Genomic DNA, 14,518 nt, shown 5'->3' with positions numbered 1-14,518 from the left:
TTGGAAAGAACTATGAGTAAAGCCACATACAGGGACATATCTCATATTGGAATAGTGAAAAGCAACATGAAGTCCAATGTGAACACCTCATACTTTTGGAGAAGCTGATTCAATTTGAATGAACTTTTAATATCTAGAAAGTGTTTGCTCTCTTCCCAACCAGTTTCCTAGAGGCTGCAAAACGATGAGTGATACGCTCGTGTAAATGTGCACACAGTTCATTCTGTCTTCACTAAGTTCATTCTTATATTCCTGTAAATTGCTGGTAGTGTCTTTATTCTGGGTATATTTTAGTTAAGGGAATAACATATAGTTAGAGTTTTATGTGTGCCATTGTTACAGGTTATAGCATTGTATGCTTAAAAAAAAAAAAAAAGAAAAAAGACAGTGAATATACTTGGATACTTGGATATAAGTGAACAAATATTTAAACACAGAATGAAAACATCCTTGACTTGAATCTATTTTTTAATGTAACAGAAATAAAATGGACAAATATCACATACAAATAATAGCTCAGGCCACACTCATGATTCTGCCTGAGAAGAAGAGCCTGTGCCTCTGGCACGAAAGATGCAACTACACAGTGAAAAGGCTCGTGGCTGTTAGATTAATACTCTTGCCACAGATAACCTGCGAGACCCAGGAAGAGAGTGAAGCCAGGACAGGACACCACAGTCAATCCTGTGAGCCTTTCTGTGAGAGGAAAATATTGGCAAGAATTATAGAAATTGTTCAAAAATAACAGGTTGATAGAAAAAGAAAACCGAGTGAGCTGAGACAATGTAGTATGGTTGAAAGGAAGTAATTGTATGGGGTGTGGAGCATGTATGTGTGTGTTTGGGTCTGTGTCTCTGTTTCTGGGCATGGTATGTGACTCTGTCAGATGTGTATTTTCTGTGAATTTTCTACCTTACTGTTAAATACATATTGGGAATATGTGGCCATGCTGCTTTTGGTAATACCGAATTAGTCTTAATGTTTAAGCACATATCTTTGAAGTCATTCATTATGACTACATGCTACCTGGAAATGAATTTCTTTCAAAAGTATTTACAAAGAAAACATAAATTTTCTTATTTCACTGTATCTGCTGAGGTTTTCTCTACTGTAGTCAACAAAATCACATATGCTTTCTTCAAACATCTGGAACAATTTTTTTTTCCTTTCAATTTGTTCCATTTCAATTAAAAAACAACTAAACTAAAAGTACTGTGTTCAGGATTTTCTTTTTAAGGGTTGGCATTTTCTTAGAATGGACATGAATATTCTTCAATTAAAGTTCATGCAATTAAAGTATGTGCAAAAAAAAGACCTGAATCAATGCATTTCCAAAGTGAAACTAAAGGAAGAAAAAGAAATGGAATTTTGTGTGGTTATGCAATTTGGAAGGCAGGAACTGGATCAGAGTAGCCTAACAGAGAAAGAGGTCAGAAAGGCATTCTGGGAAGAAATGGAGACAGACCATGTTGCTGGGCACTGTGTAGAAACTGAGCTAACATAAGGAAGTGCCTGGGGACAGCAGAGGCAAAAAGGAATACAGGGAAAGTAAAATGTCTCATACAATTTTTAAGTCTATATATAATTTTCTCCCCCATTTCCTCTGTGAAACGAGTAACACTTACACACCACTCTGATGCTTTTAGAGTGAACTCACTGGGGGAAACTTAAACTGGTCCTAAATTTGAAATATGAGTTTGTAGAGGATGAAAGGCAGAAAAAAGACAAGCAAATAGCAAATATCTAGAATACATATGTTCTTTCCAGGTTTATTGAGGTATAATTGACTTAAAATATTATGTAAGTTTAAGGTATACAATGAGATGATTTCATACATACATATACATATATATATATATATATTTACATATATATAGCAAAATGTTACCACAATAAGGTTAGTTAGCACACCCTTCAACTCACAAGACTACCATTTTGTGATTGCAATTGTTATGGCGAGAACATTTAAGTTCGACTCTCATAGCAACTTTCAAAGATGTTACCAGAAAACTACTAGAGCTCATCAACGAATTTGGTAAAGTAGCAGGATACAAAATTAATGCACAGAAATCTCTTGCATTCCTATACACTAATGATGAAAAAGCTGAAAGTGAAATTAAGAAAACACTCCCATTTACCATTGCAACCAAAAGAATAAAATACCTAGGAATAAACCTACCTAAGGAGGCAAAAGACCTGTACTCAAAAAACTATAAGATACTGATGAAAGAAATCAAAGATGACACAAACAGATGGAGAGAAATACCATGTTCTTGGATTAGAAGAATCAATATTGTCAAAATGACTATACTACCGAAAGCAATCTACAGATTCAATGTAATCCCTATCAAATTAACAATGACATTTTTCATAGAACTAGAACAAATAATTTAAAATTTTGTATGGAAACACAAAAGAATCTGAATAGCCAAAGCAATCTTGAGAAAGAAAAATGGAGCTGGAGGAGTCAGGCACCCTGGTTTCAGACTATACTATAAAGCTACAATCATCAAAACAGTATGGTACTGGCACAAAAGGAGACATATAAATCAATGGACCAGGATAGAAAGCCCAGAAATAAAACCATGAACTTATGGTCAATTAATCTATGAAAAAACAGGCAAGAATATACAATGGAGAAAAGATAGTCTCTTCAATAAGTGGTGCTGGGAAAACTGGACAGCTATATGTAAAAGAATGAAATTAGAACCCTCCCTGACACCATACACAAAAATAAACTCAAAATGGATTAAAGACCTAAATGAAAGACCAGATACTACAAAAGTCCTAGAGGAAAACACAGGCAGAACACTCTTTGACATAAATCACATCAATACTTTTTGGATCCCTCTCCTAGAGTAATGGAAACAAAAACAAAAATAAACAAATGGGACCTAATTAAACTTAAAATCTTTTCCACAACAAAGGAAACCATAAACAAAATGAAAAGACAACCCACAGAATGGGAGAAAATATTTGCAAATGATGCTACTGACAAGGGATTAATTTTCAAAATATACAAACAGTTCACACAGCTTAATAAAATTTTTAAAAAATCAAAAAATTGGCAGAAGACCTAAATAGACAAAGAAGACATACAGATGGCCAACAATCACATGAAAAGATGCTCAATGTCACTAATTATTAGAGAAATGCAAAATTCTTTATTCATTTTATCTATAGATGTACACCTTAGGTTGTTTCCATCTCTTGGCTATTGTAAATAATGCTGCTATGAATATGGGAGGAAAGATATCTTTTGAGTTAGAGTTTTTATTTTCTTCATATATATTCTCAGAAGTGGAATTGCTGGATAATATGACAATTCTATTTTTAATTTTTTGAGGATCATCCATATTGTTTTGCAGTGGCTATACCAATTTACAATCTCACCAAACCCTTTTCTCCTCATCCATACCAGCACTTGTTATCTCTTTTCTTTTTTATGATGGCTATTCTAACAAGTGTGAGGTGATGTCCTATTGTGGTTTTAATATGCATTTCCTTACTTATTAGTAATGTTGAGCATTTTTCCATGTGCCTGTTGGCCCTTCTTATATCTTCTTTGGAGAAATGTCTATTCAGGTTCTTTGCCCATTTTTTAATTGTTTGGTTAATTTGCTACTGATTTGTATGAGTTCTTTATATATTTGGGGTATTATTCTCTAATCAGATATATGGTTTACATATATTTTTTCCCATTCCATAGGTTGTCTTTTCACTTTGTTGATGATTTGCTGTGCAGAAGCTTTCTAGTTTGATGTAGTCTCACTTGTTTATTTTTGATTTTGTTGCTTGTACTTTAAGTATCACATTCAAAAACATTACTGTGAAGACCCATGTCAATGAGCTTTATTCCTATATTTTCTTCTAAAAGTTTCATGGTTTCAGGTCTTACATTAAAGTCTTTAATCCATTTCAAGTTAATTTTTGTGAGTGGTGTAAGATATGGGTCCAGTTTCACTCTTTTATATATGAATATCCAATTATCCCAGCATCGTTTATTGAAAAAACTGTCTTTTTGTTGTTTGTGTATAGAAATGCTACTGATTTTTATATGTTATTTTGTATCCTGAAAATTTACTGAATTCATTGATTAGATCTAACAGTTTTTTGGTTGAGTCTTTAGGATTTTTTATCTATAAAATCATGCCATCTGCAAATAAAGACAATTCTATTTCTTCCTTTCCAATTCTGATACTTTTATTTTTTATTTTTTTCTTGCCTGATTGCTTTAGCTAGGACTTCCAATATTATGCTGAATAAGAGTGGTGAGAGTGGTTTCCCTACCTTAGGGGAAAAGTTTTCAACCTTTCACCACTGAGTATGACGTTAACTGTGGGCTTGTTATAGACAGCTTTTATTATGTTAAGATATGTCCCTTCTATGCCTAACTTGTTAAGAGTTTTTATTACGACTGGATGTTGAATTTTGTCAAATGCTTTCCCTGTATCTATTAAGATGATCATATAATTTTTGTATCAAGTTCAATATCAGGTCAGAGGAGATTGGACACAGACATAGAATGAGATCATTTGTGGTATTTACTCCACATAAAAATATCAGCTGGAGAATGGATAAATAACTTGTGGTATAGTCATATGCTACAATAATATACAGTATTGATATAAATAAATCATGCCTTAACATCAAAGTGGATGAATCTCAGGAACAGAATGGTGAGAGAAAAAAAGCAAGTTAGAAGATATAATATGGGCAGTGTGCAGCCGCGCTGGCTTGAGGGAGTCTGCGGTGGTCGAGCTGGAGACGCGTCCCCCTGCCTGGAGCTGTGATGAGCACCCCAGCTGTGCCCCAGGACCTGCAGCTGCCCCTGAGTCAGAGGGCCCCGTCTGCATTCAGAGAGCAAAGAAGACAAAAACTCAAGGAGCATCTGTTAAAAAGAAAAAATTTTTGCATACAAACAGGAAAATCAGATATTATCCAGTGGTAGAGACCAGAGAGTGAAGACATCTGAAGGCCAGATCCAAGAAGAGACAAAAATTCTGAAACTTAAGGCAAAAATGGTTGATAAAGAGAATGTCGGCAGACCTACAGGGATCAAGAATAATATAACAATGGAAAAAAACTGTATTCCTTTAAAACCTTCTAATGAATTAACCAATTCAACTACAGCAATTGATACACCTAATTTTGAGGATAATAATCAAACTCTGCCATTGTTACCAATTAAAGATGACCCCCAAAGTCAACATATGATGTTAAGCCAAGCATTTCACCTTAAAAACAACAGTAAAAGAAACAAATGACTACAGAAAAACCAAAGCAAGGTGCTAACATGCCCAAGAAACCTGTGCTTGGATCTTATCATAGCCAAATTGTTCAGTCTAAGATTAATTCCTTTAGAAAACCTCTACAAGTCAAAGATGAGAGTTCTGCAACAATGAAGAAACTTTCAGCTACTGTCTCTAAAGCCACAAAGTCTCAGCCTGTAGACACCAGCAGTGTACCAGTGAAAAGTGATAGAGCCTCACATACGACGACTGCCACTAAATTTGTGAGCACTACATCTCAGAGCAGTCAACTTGTATGAACTTCTATTAGCAGTCACCACAGTAATAACCAGGATGCCATGAAACAAGGCATCAGTCTGCCAGTGTTACAGTTCGGAAAGGGCCTTGAGAGAAAGAATTATTACAGTTAAATATACTTTCGTCTATTATCAAAACCATTTCTTCTCAGGACATAAAAAGAAATAAGACACTATCAAGAAGCATGACATCTGAAATGGTAGCCAGGCCTGCTTTGTCTTCTAATACTAAACTGATAGAAAAGACAAAAAGCATTGACCACCGCAGACATACCATGGTGAAAGCAGCTATTGATAGTAGATGGACTCAGCCCAGAGAAACTGCAGAGGAGAGAAAGGCTCGTCTGAGTGAGTGGAAAGCTGGCAAAGGAAGAGTAATGAAAAGGCTTCCAAGCTCAGTGGTTACCCAGCCTGAGCCCGAAGCACAAAATGAAAAACTAGTTGGGTCCTTCTGGACTACCATGGCAGAAGAAGATGAACAATGATTGTTTACTGAAAAAGTAAACAAGACATTTTCTGAATGCTTACACCTGATTAATGAGGGATGTCCAAAAGAAGAAGTATTAGTTACACTGAATGACCTGATTAAAAATATTCCAGATGCCAAAAAACTTGTTAAATATTGGATATGCCTTGTGCATACTGAACCACTTACAAGTCTATTGAAAATATTTTCGCAATCTATGAGAAGGTCATTCTGGCAGGAGCTCAGCCTACTGAAGAGATGCGACATGCAATTGTTGACATTCTGACAATGAAGAGTCAAGAAAAAGTTAAATTTGGAGAAAATATTGAGGAGGCTTGTGCAACCAAGGAACAAATCCAAGAAGCCACCATTGATGATATAAGTGTTAATCTGGGGTCAGAAAAACCAGAAATAGAAAATAAGCATCCTAGGAATGTGGTATTTCAAGGTTGTGAAAAAGAGCAAGATGACAAAACAAAAGATCCAACCAGTGATATTAAAACCCCCAATACAGAAACTAGGTCGGGTTGCTTAATTAAATATAATGTGTCTACTACTCCATACTTGCAAAGTGTAAAAAAGAAGATGCAGTTTAACGAAACAAATTCTGCATTTAAAGAGCTAAAGTTTCTCACACCAGTTAGACGTTCTCGAGGTCTTCAAGAGAAGACTTCTAAATTGCCAGATACGTTAAAAGACCATCATCCTTGTGTGTCTTCACTAGAACAGTTAACAGAGCTGGGAAGTGAAACTGATGCTTTTGTGTGCTGCATGTACTCAGAGACTGACACGACAGAAGAGAAGTGAAGCTCTGATAGGAGTGGGGTTGTATTATTCCGAGGGCGTTTGGTTGGTTGGTTTGTTGTGGCTTTGCATGTCCCTTAGGTCAGGAGTTGCCAAGTACCTAAGTATTCACAGCAGTCAGCGCTCTTACTAATGTCCACTCTAAAGCAGGTGTTGCCTTCTGTGCGTCGGAAAGCTAATCCTACCTTGTCGATCTCAATAGACTGACTTTCTCTAACACAGGTAAATTTTGTGAAGACAGAGTTAGCTTGCTTTGTCACCCAATTCTAGTAGCCCAGACTGCTGTGGTCTCCTGTGTCCCTGGGACTCTACCCCTGGTTCTTCATTGTCACTCTCCAGCAATGCCAGTGAGTCTGCATCTGTGGTCTCTTGGCCTCTTTTTCATTGTAGTCGAGGTCCCCGAGAGGGATAGTTAACTAAATACTCCATTTCTAAGAGAAGATACTTTGTTGGAAGAAAGAAAATGTGCCAAACCTAGTGGGTATTCAGAACTTTAAATCTGAGTTCCTTTCTTTAGTTCCTTTTCTAACTTTATCTAAAATGTTAAAAATTTTAACTTCCATTGCTTTGTTTGATATAGTTTATAGCCTAATAGAAGGGAGTTAGAGAAGGAATATATAATATTTCATAAATGTCATCCTAGTTTAGGTAGTATTTCTAAAATAACTAATACTTAAAATTGATTTCTTCCTTGTAATATAAAAACTTCATCATGTTTCCTAAAACATGATAGTCATACACAATAAGTAGGTCTCTGCTCCCCACAATAAATACCACCAGTAAAATTGTTTTGTTAAGTCGCTGAACTAATACTTAAATGGCATACATCCTTTACCAACTCTACAGTTTCAAATAAGGATTTAGTCATTGTAAAAGATTAGATAGTTTTAAAACTGCATAATATGAATGTGGTTGAAAATCACATACTTATTTATGTTCATTAATTCCATTTGTATAATAGTGCCAATCTTTGTTCTATTTATTGTCTTATGTTCTAGAGAGTAGGGTTTTTATTCCTTTTAAACTGTGTACCTAATATGTATACAATAAATGAAAACATCTATATAACGATAAAAAAAAAAGAAGATACAATATGATTCCATTTTTGTGAACTTCAAAACCGTGCAAAACCAAAGAATATTCTGTTTAGAGATACAACCCTATGTGGTAGATGTTTCAAAACGTATTAGTTAATACACTTAGTGAATTTTTATCACTGTGAGTAGAGGAGTAGGATGGGATCTGTAATGAACCCTTAGAAACCTCAACGTTTTGGATTATTTTCTGTGTTTCTTTTTTCCTTAAGGTAGATAGTGAATAAAAGGGTGTTTGTATTTTTATTCTTTATACTGAATCATATGTTATAAATACTATTTTGTATTTCAACTTTCATACTAGCAATTTTGAAAAAAGCAAAAGAAAAAATTAAGGATAATCATAAATAGAAAATAATATGTAGATTTTTAAAAAAATCATTGGAGAAGGGAGGAAGGTCAAAGAAAGAACTCAATCCAAATTCAAGAAAAGGAAAGCTAAAGGATGAATAGATAAATAAGATCTCAGCAAGTAGAAAAGGAAAGTATACAAAGTTCCCTTTGGAGAAGGGAACAGCTGCCAGGGAATGGCAAGGAGACTGGTGGCTTTACTGTGAAACTGAGAAAGCCAAAGATGTGAGACAAGCCTGAAAATAAAGATAGTAACCCGAAAGGACTTCAGTGCTCAGTGAATGAGTTTGTGAGGTTTGTTTTTGTTTTCTTTTGTTTTATGTATAAGAAACATTGGAAGTCTGTTAAGATTTTTAAAATAGTATATCCTCAATATATTACATTTGAAAGCCAATTGGTTGTCCTGTGGAAGAAGAATTGGAAAGAGAAGTTCAGAAACAGGAAGAACTGTGAGGGGCTCAAAAGCATTGTGATTTGACTTACTTTTCACATTTAATGCAAGCACTGTTTTCTAGCATTTATGCTTAGACCTTCTACAGAAAATGCACTTCTGCAATGTGACTTGCTCAATACCCTGGGCTCTATGGCTCGAGGCATTTCCTCTGCATTTTAAATTCTTGCAGTCTAAAATGTTTACTGTAGTAAACATTGTTGGTTTCTTTCCTCAGAAAACACAGAGGAAAAAAGCTAAGATGGAGAAACAAACAAACAAACAAAAAAATCAGGTAAGAAAAAGAAGAAGAGCGAGTGATAGGTAACCCAGTAGGGAGGGCAAGAACAGGAGGGGACTGGGAACTACAAAACGTAGCTCAGAGAGGCTGGCTGGCCTTAAGTAAAGCACTTAACCTTTGCTCCCTTCAGTTTCTTCATCTGTAAAAAGAGAAGTTCAGCTAGATGACCCAAAGTCCCTCCAGAAAAATAAATGGATGATTTACTCTGTAATAGCATGATTCTATTACATCATATGATTCTACTGAAAAGGGACAAATTCATTCTTGAAGAGTTTTCCTTGTGTTTAAGATACTAAAGCAAGTATTAAAATAATGCTAAAAATACATGATTATATGTTTGAATTTCAACTTTAGCTTCATAGTTGTATATTTTTCAGGGGTTTAATTTGGATCTAGGAACAAAATGAAACATTAATAACTGCCACAGCCTCCTGGCAAGTTATTATTTTGTGATAGAGAGCAAGAGGAGGAATGCAATGATCTGCCCAGCACTGCTCATCATCACATGTTGTTTTTGAGACCAGAATTCAATGATTTTTTTTTCCTCTGCTGGATTAAAATGATGCCATTTTTCTTAAAACATACAGGGCTTTTAATTCTGTAAAGATTGGCCTATTTAAGGTACCAACTATTTCAAAAAGAAGTCATTTTAAAAAGCAGCAGAGCAACTGGAAGATTTTATGAATAAAAAAATACAAATCAATCAAAATGAATACCATTAATAAAATGGTAATGGAAAGAATTACTATTATAGTCATCACAATTATAAAGGCTTGTGGAGTAAGAAAGCTATACTTGGGAAGTATCTATTAAATTAATTTATTTTTATCTTTTCTTTTCAACTCGAAAGCAGAAAAATATTTGTTAATTGGCCTAGTGTGTTTTTGTTTTTATATTTTATGTGTCCTTACTGTAGTAAAGTCTTCTTTTGTACTGTGCCTTGCTAATAAAATTAAAACTTAAAATTGCTTTTAATTGAAATTTTAATTGCTTATAATTGCAAACAAACCTTAAAATTACAAAATAAAATTTAATTGCTAATAAAGTAAAAATGGCAAGTGTGATTTAAAATAGCTAATATTTGAGGTAGCTTATCTGTGTCAGACATTTAGGTACATTATTCTCTCCTTGAACAAACTCTAGCTAGGCTCCTCTGACCCTTTTCTCAACTAGACCTCAACCTTGATCTATAAAGATTTGAATATCAGCATAGTTTCTAACAGCTCAAGTCCACATCCTTAGGATGATCCTGGTTCCACTAATAGTTCATGCCTGCAAAAACTCAAAGCTGCCAACAGAATTTAGTTTGTTCCAGCCAATACCTGAAGATAGGGCCCCTGTCTCCCAGTCTCCATGGGAGGATAGGAGCCTAACTTCTATAAACTCTGGTTAGCAAAACCATACCGGTTTCATATAGACCACCCCCCACCCCCCCCCACCCCTCCCCCACCCCCTGCTTCCTGCTTTTTGTAATTTTACACTTTCCTGGCTCTACTGAACGCTGCCCACCTCCCTCCTTATTCCCTCATTCTCCCTTTAGAATGCTGGGTCACCTCTGTACAAATCAAAGTTGAGTTCAATTCACACTAGTCTCTTTTCCCTATTTCCCTATTGCTGATTAAAATCTGTCCTTACCACTTTAGTATCTAACATTGTTTATTTTTGACCCTAATAAATTCTTAGGGTCAAAAATAAACAAATTAGAAGAAATTAGGCCAGAAAAGTAACTTACCTGGCAAGACAACATAATTAGTAAGTGATAACACTGTAATTTCAATCCAGGCCTGTTTGATAATCACTGTTAATTACCTTGCTTCTCATTTGGACAAATATAGTCAACTTTTCTTAAAAATTGAGAATAAATCTTATATTGAAGGTTAATCAATTATATAATACTTAAAGTATGAGATATAGGCTTTTGAAAGTCCATTGCCATTATAATTCACAATTGAGAAAGCTAACTTCTGTTAAAAATTGCATTAAAATAATTCATAAAGGAAACTATAAAAGCCTAAAAATAGATCTATGTAAAATAAAGATAAAAAAGACAATATGTTAAATAAAAAGAATATTGACATGTTTTATTTCTGGATTTATTAATGGAATTGATAATTATAGGAAATGTTTCTTTATAAAAGTTCAGCTAGATGTTTATAAATTCCTTCAGCAGAAGCTACAAACAGAAAGAATATAGGCTTGAGAATCAGAGAGACTGAAGTTCTAATCATAGTCCTGCGTTTACTGATTATGTAACTTGAGCAAATTACTTAATTCTCTGAGCCTCAGTTTCTTCAGCTACATAATAAAGACAACATTGTGGTAGACAGAATTCTAAGATGGTCTCCAAGATTTCTGGTTCATTCTGTACATGCCCTATATGGTTTTGTGGTTGAATGTGCGTGAGACCTATAAACACGATGCAGTCCCATAATTAGGTTCCATTATATGGTAAAATGATCATATTTTACAGATGCAGTTAAGTGCCCTAATCAGCTGATTTTGATTTAATCAAAGGGGATATTATCCTAAGTAAGCGGGCAAGCTCTTAAGAGAGGGTATAGATGTCAGAGAGATGTACTTCTGTTGGCTTTGAAAAAGTAAATTGCTATGTTGTGCAAGGATAATAAGTAGGTGACCTCTTGGAGTTGACTGCAACCTCCAGCTGTCAGCCAGGAAGAAAATGAGAACCTCAGCCCTACAACCACAAGGAAATGAATTCTGCCAATATCTGACTCATCTTGTAAGAGGACCTCTAGCTTCTAAAGAGATCACATCACCGGCTGACAACTTGATTTTAGCCCGGTGATACTATAAACACAAGACCCATCTAACTCGTACCCATTGCCCTTTGCATTGCTGAATCACTCCTCTGGTATAAATGCAATTCCAGATTATAAAGCATGAATTTTTTTAAAAATGCCTCAGCTAGTAAGGGGGGAAGCAGTGTGGCAGAGGTCCGAGCTGGGCTGCACTCCCCCCACCCCGGGCTGCCGCGATGGAACTCAGCGTTGAGTACCTCCCGGAGAAGCTGCAGTGGGACCTGGAGGCGGAGCATGTGGAAGTGGAGGACACGACTCCCACGTTGTGTGTCCAGCTTCCAAGTCTTCGTGGTGCCAGCCAAGTTCGAGGGGAAGCCGCTGCTTCAGAGACACCGGCTTGTGAACACTTGCCTAGCAGAAGAGCTCCTGCACATCCATGCCTTTGAGCAGAAAACCCTGACCCCAGAGCAATGGGCCGGTAAGCAGCAGAAATAAGGGACCCAGACCAGCACACCTATTAAATTATGAATCAGGCCCCCCCAAAATATAAATAAAATAAAATAAAATGCTTCAGCTATTTCTCCTATAACAGAGGCAAGAAGGAAATAATAAGGTACCACTTGACTCACTATCACTTCCTTTATTATTTTCAAGACTATTTGGGGAAAAATAAACCTTCACAATTGCTCTAAATTCCTCATTTTCTCTTTTTTCTCTACTCCAAATTTTCAAATCCAATTCCTAAATATGGGATAAAGGCTCCTTACAGTAATCTTTTTTCCAAAACTGTAGTCACTTTGGGTCATCTTTGTTGTAAGGCAGCTATTTCAGTTAGAGTCTCTCAGTTACAAGTTAAAGGATATTTGACTAAGGTGGTTTAAGCAAGAATCATATTTCTTTATTCCATTTAAAAAAAAAGAAGTCCACAATAAACTTTGGTTTAGTGGTTGAACAATTGGAACCTAGATTCTTTCCAGTTTCTATTTTACCATTATCAGGTGTTAGTGATGGTGTTAGTGTTAGTGTGTTTCTGTTTCAGTGAAGGGACCCCAATCCTCCAATACTTTTCATTCTTGCTTATCAGTTAAAGGATACACAAACTGCATGGACACCAAGATTTTAGTGCTTGGTTTTTACAGGAGCTTTATGGGAATGATAGCTGACTAACACCTGAAAACAATGGGTTCTATAACAAGTTGCAATCTTCTTGCAAAGAAATGAAGGTCACTATTACCATGGAAACTTTTGGATACAGCCCTTCCACTAGAAAGAGTTGAGTGGACTTGTTCCAGCTGGCTTATTTCCCCAGCAATCCAGAATGAAAACATATAATCATTTTCAGAGAAGTCTTCCCCATGGTCTCATCAAGTAAAAATTTTCCATCTTGTGAATTAGCCTGTCCACATGCTGAATAGGAAAAGAGTGATATTATTTGTCATTCTTTCATCCTAATCTATTCCCTGTTTGACTTTGGCATCCAAATTGAAGTTTATCATTCTCCTTGGAGGTATGTCAAATTGCTCTATTTTAAGATTTTGTTCTGGCATTGCATAATAAGCTCTGTGAAGATAGAAAAGTAGAATTTTTTTTATCACCATTGACCTCTCTAAGAACAGGGGAAGTGAGAACCACCCAATGCAATCCTAATTTCTACTTGGGTCCATTCAGATACAACCTACCATTTTCCCACTAAGGTTAAAGCAATAAAAAGAGATTTATCGTGTCGTCTTATCCCTTACTCACAGATTTCCAAGTATCTGGGAGCCCTACAAAGACAGTTTCAGCTCCTCCCTCAATGGGCCCTCCCTTCAATTTATCAACTGGCAGAAATCATTAATTTGATCCACCTCAAAATTTCACTTGTTGGTGACTACTGATACAGGGGATGATTTTCTCAAGTCACAATTAGTGCTGGTAGTTTCAAACATTGGTGACAGTGCTGTGTCAGGATCACCCCTACGCTCCTCAAGCATTGCAAGTACTGTGAGTATGGATGGTGATCCCAGCTCCTGAGATGCCAATGGCCACATTGCAGCTATACATGTAAGGTTCAGGTACTGATTTCTACACAAAAGCCAGTGACTCCACTTGCTACTGAATTTCCCCACACAAATTCTACAAATTCACTGATGCCTTAAACTCTAAGTCTCTTTAGTTCTTACTCTTCTTTTTTCCTACAATTCTACCGTCTTATGATTTTGTCATGTTGGGCAGGAAGCTAACGTGAGAGAAATTACTTTACTATAATTGTAATACTTTCTCTGTATCACTGACCTATCTGCTTCAGTTAGCTTGCCTTATAATTAATTCTTTATTAGAAGTCTCCTCATTCTCCTACATAAATTGATAAATACCTGCCCTAAACCACTAGTTTTCCAGACATGCCTGAATGCTGGGATGAATACAGCATAGGCTCAAGCTAGTGACCCCCTCGCTTCCTCCAACGCCCAACATTGGAATCTTAAATATTTATGCCTTTCCAATATTTGCTATTTTTCATCTGTTTCCCTACGTAGGTTGTCAGTAAATTTCCTTAAGAGTAAATAAGCCCAAGTGACTATTTCTAACAACATCAACCAAAGAATAAATTTAATACTCTCCCATATGTATTTCTGCATTGCTCAAAGGTTTTTGAAGAGTACACTGTATTTCTATACTTTTAAAAAATATAAAAAATAAACAAAAGCTCAAAGATAGAATAGTTAGAAATAGGGAGGAAATGTATCTTCAGGAGATAGACAGATTGATGACAGACGCTGAGTGAA

General features: G+C 35.8%; 2 pseudogenes; both read left to right on the top strand.

Annotated features, from left to right (window-relative positions):
* Nucleotides 1-4,792: 4,792 nt before the first annotated feature.
* LOC133089887 (cytoskeleton-associated protein 2-like) lies at nucleotides 4,793-6,821 on the top strand (annotated as a pseudogene).
* Nucleotides 6,822-11,989: 5,168 nt separating this feature from the next.
* On the top strand, nucleotides 11,990-12,248 carry LOC133089886 (bolA-like protein 2; annotated as a pseudogene).
* The last annotated feature ends 2,270 nt before the right edge of the window (nucleotides 12,249-14,518 follow it).

This window comes from Eubalaena glacialis, chromosome 4, assembly GCF_028564815.1.
Source record: "Eubalaena glacialis isolate mEubGla1 chromosome 4, mEubGla1.1.hap2.+ XY, whole genome shotgun sequence".
Taxonomy (NCBI): domain Eukaryota; kingdom Metazoa; phylum Chordata; class Mammalia; order Artiodactyla; family Balaenidae; genus Eubalaena; species Eubalaena glacialis.
Note: the sequence above shows the minus strand (reverse complement) of the source record. Positions and strands in the feature narration are given on the sequence as shown.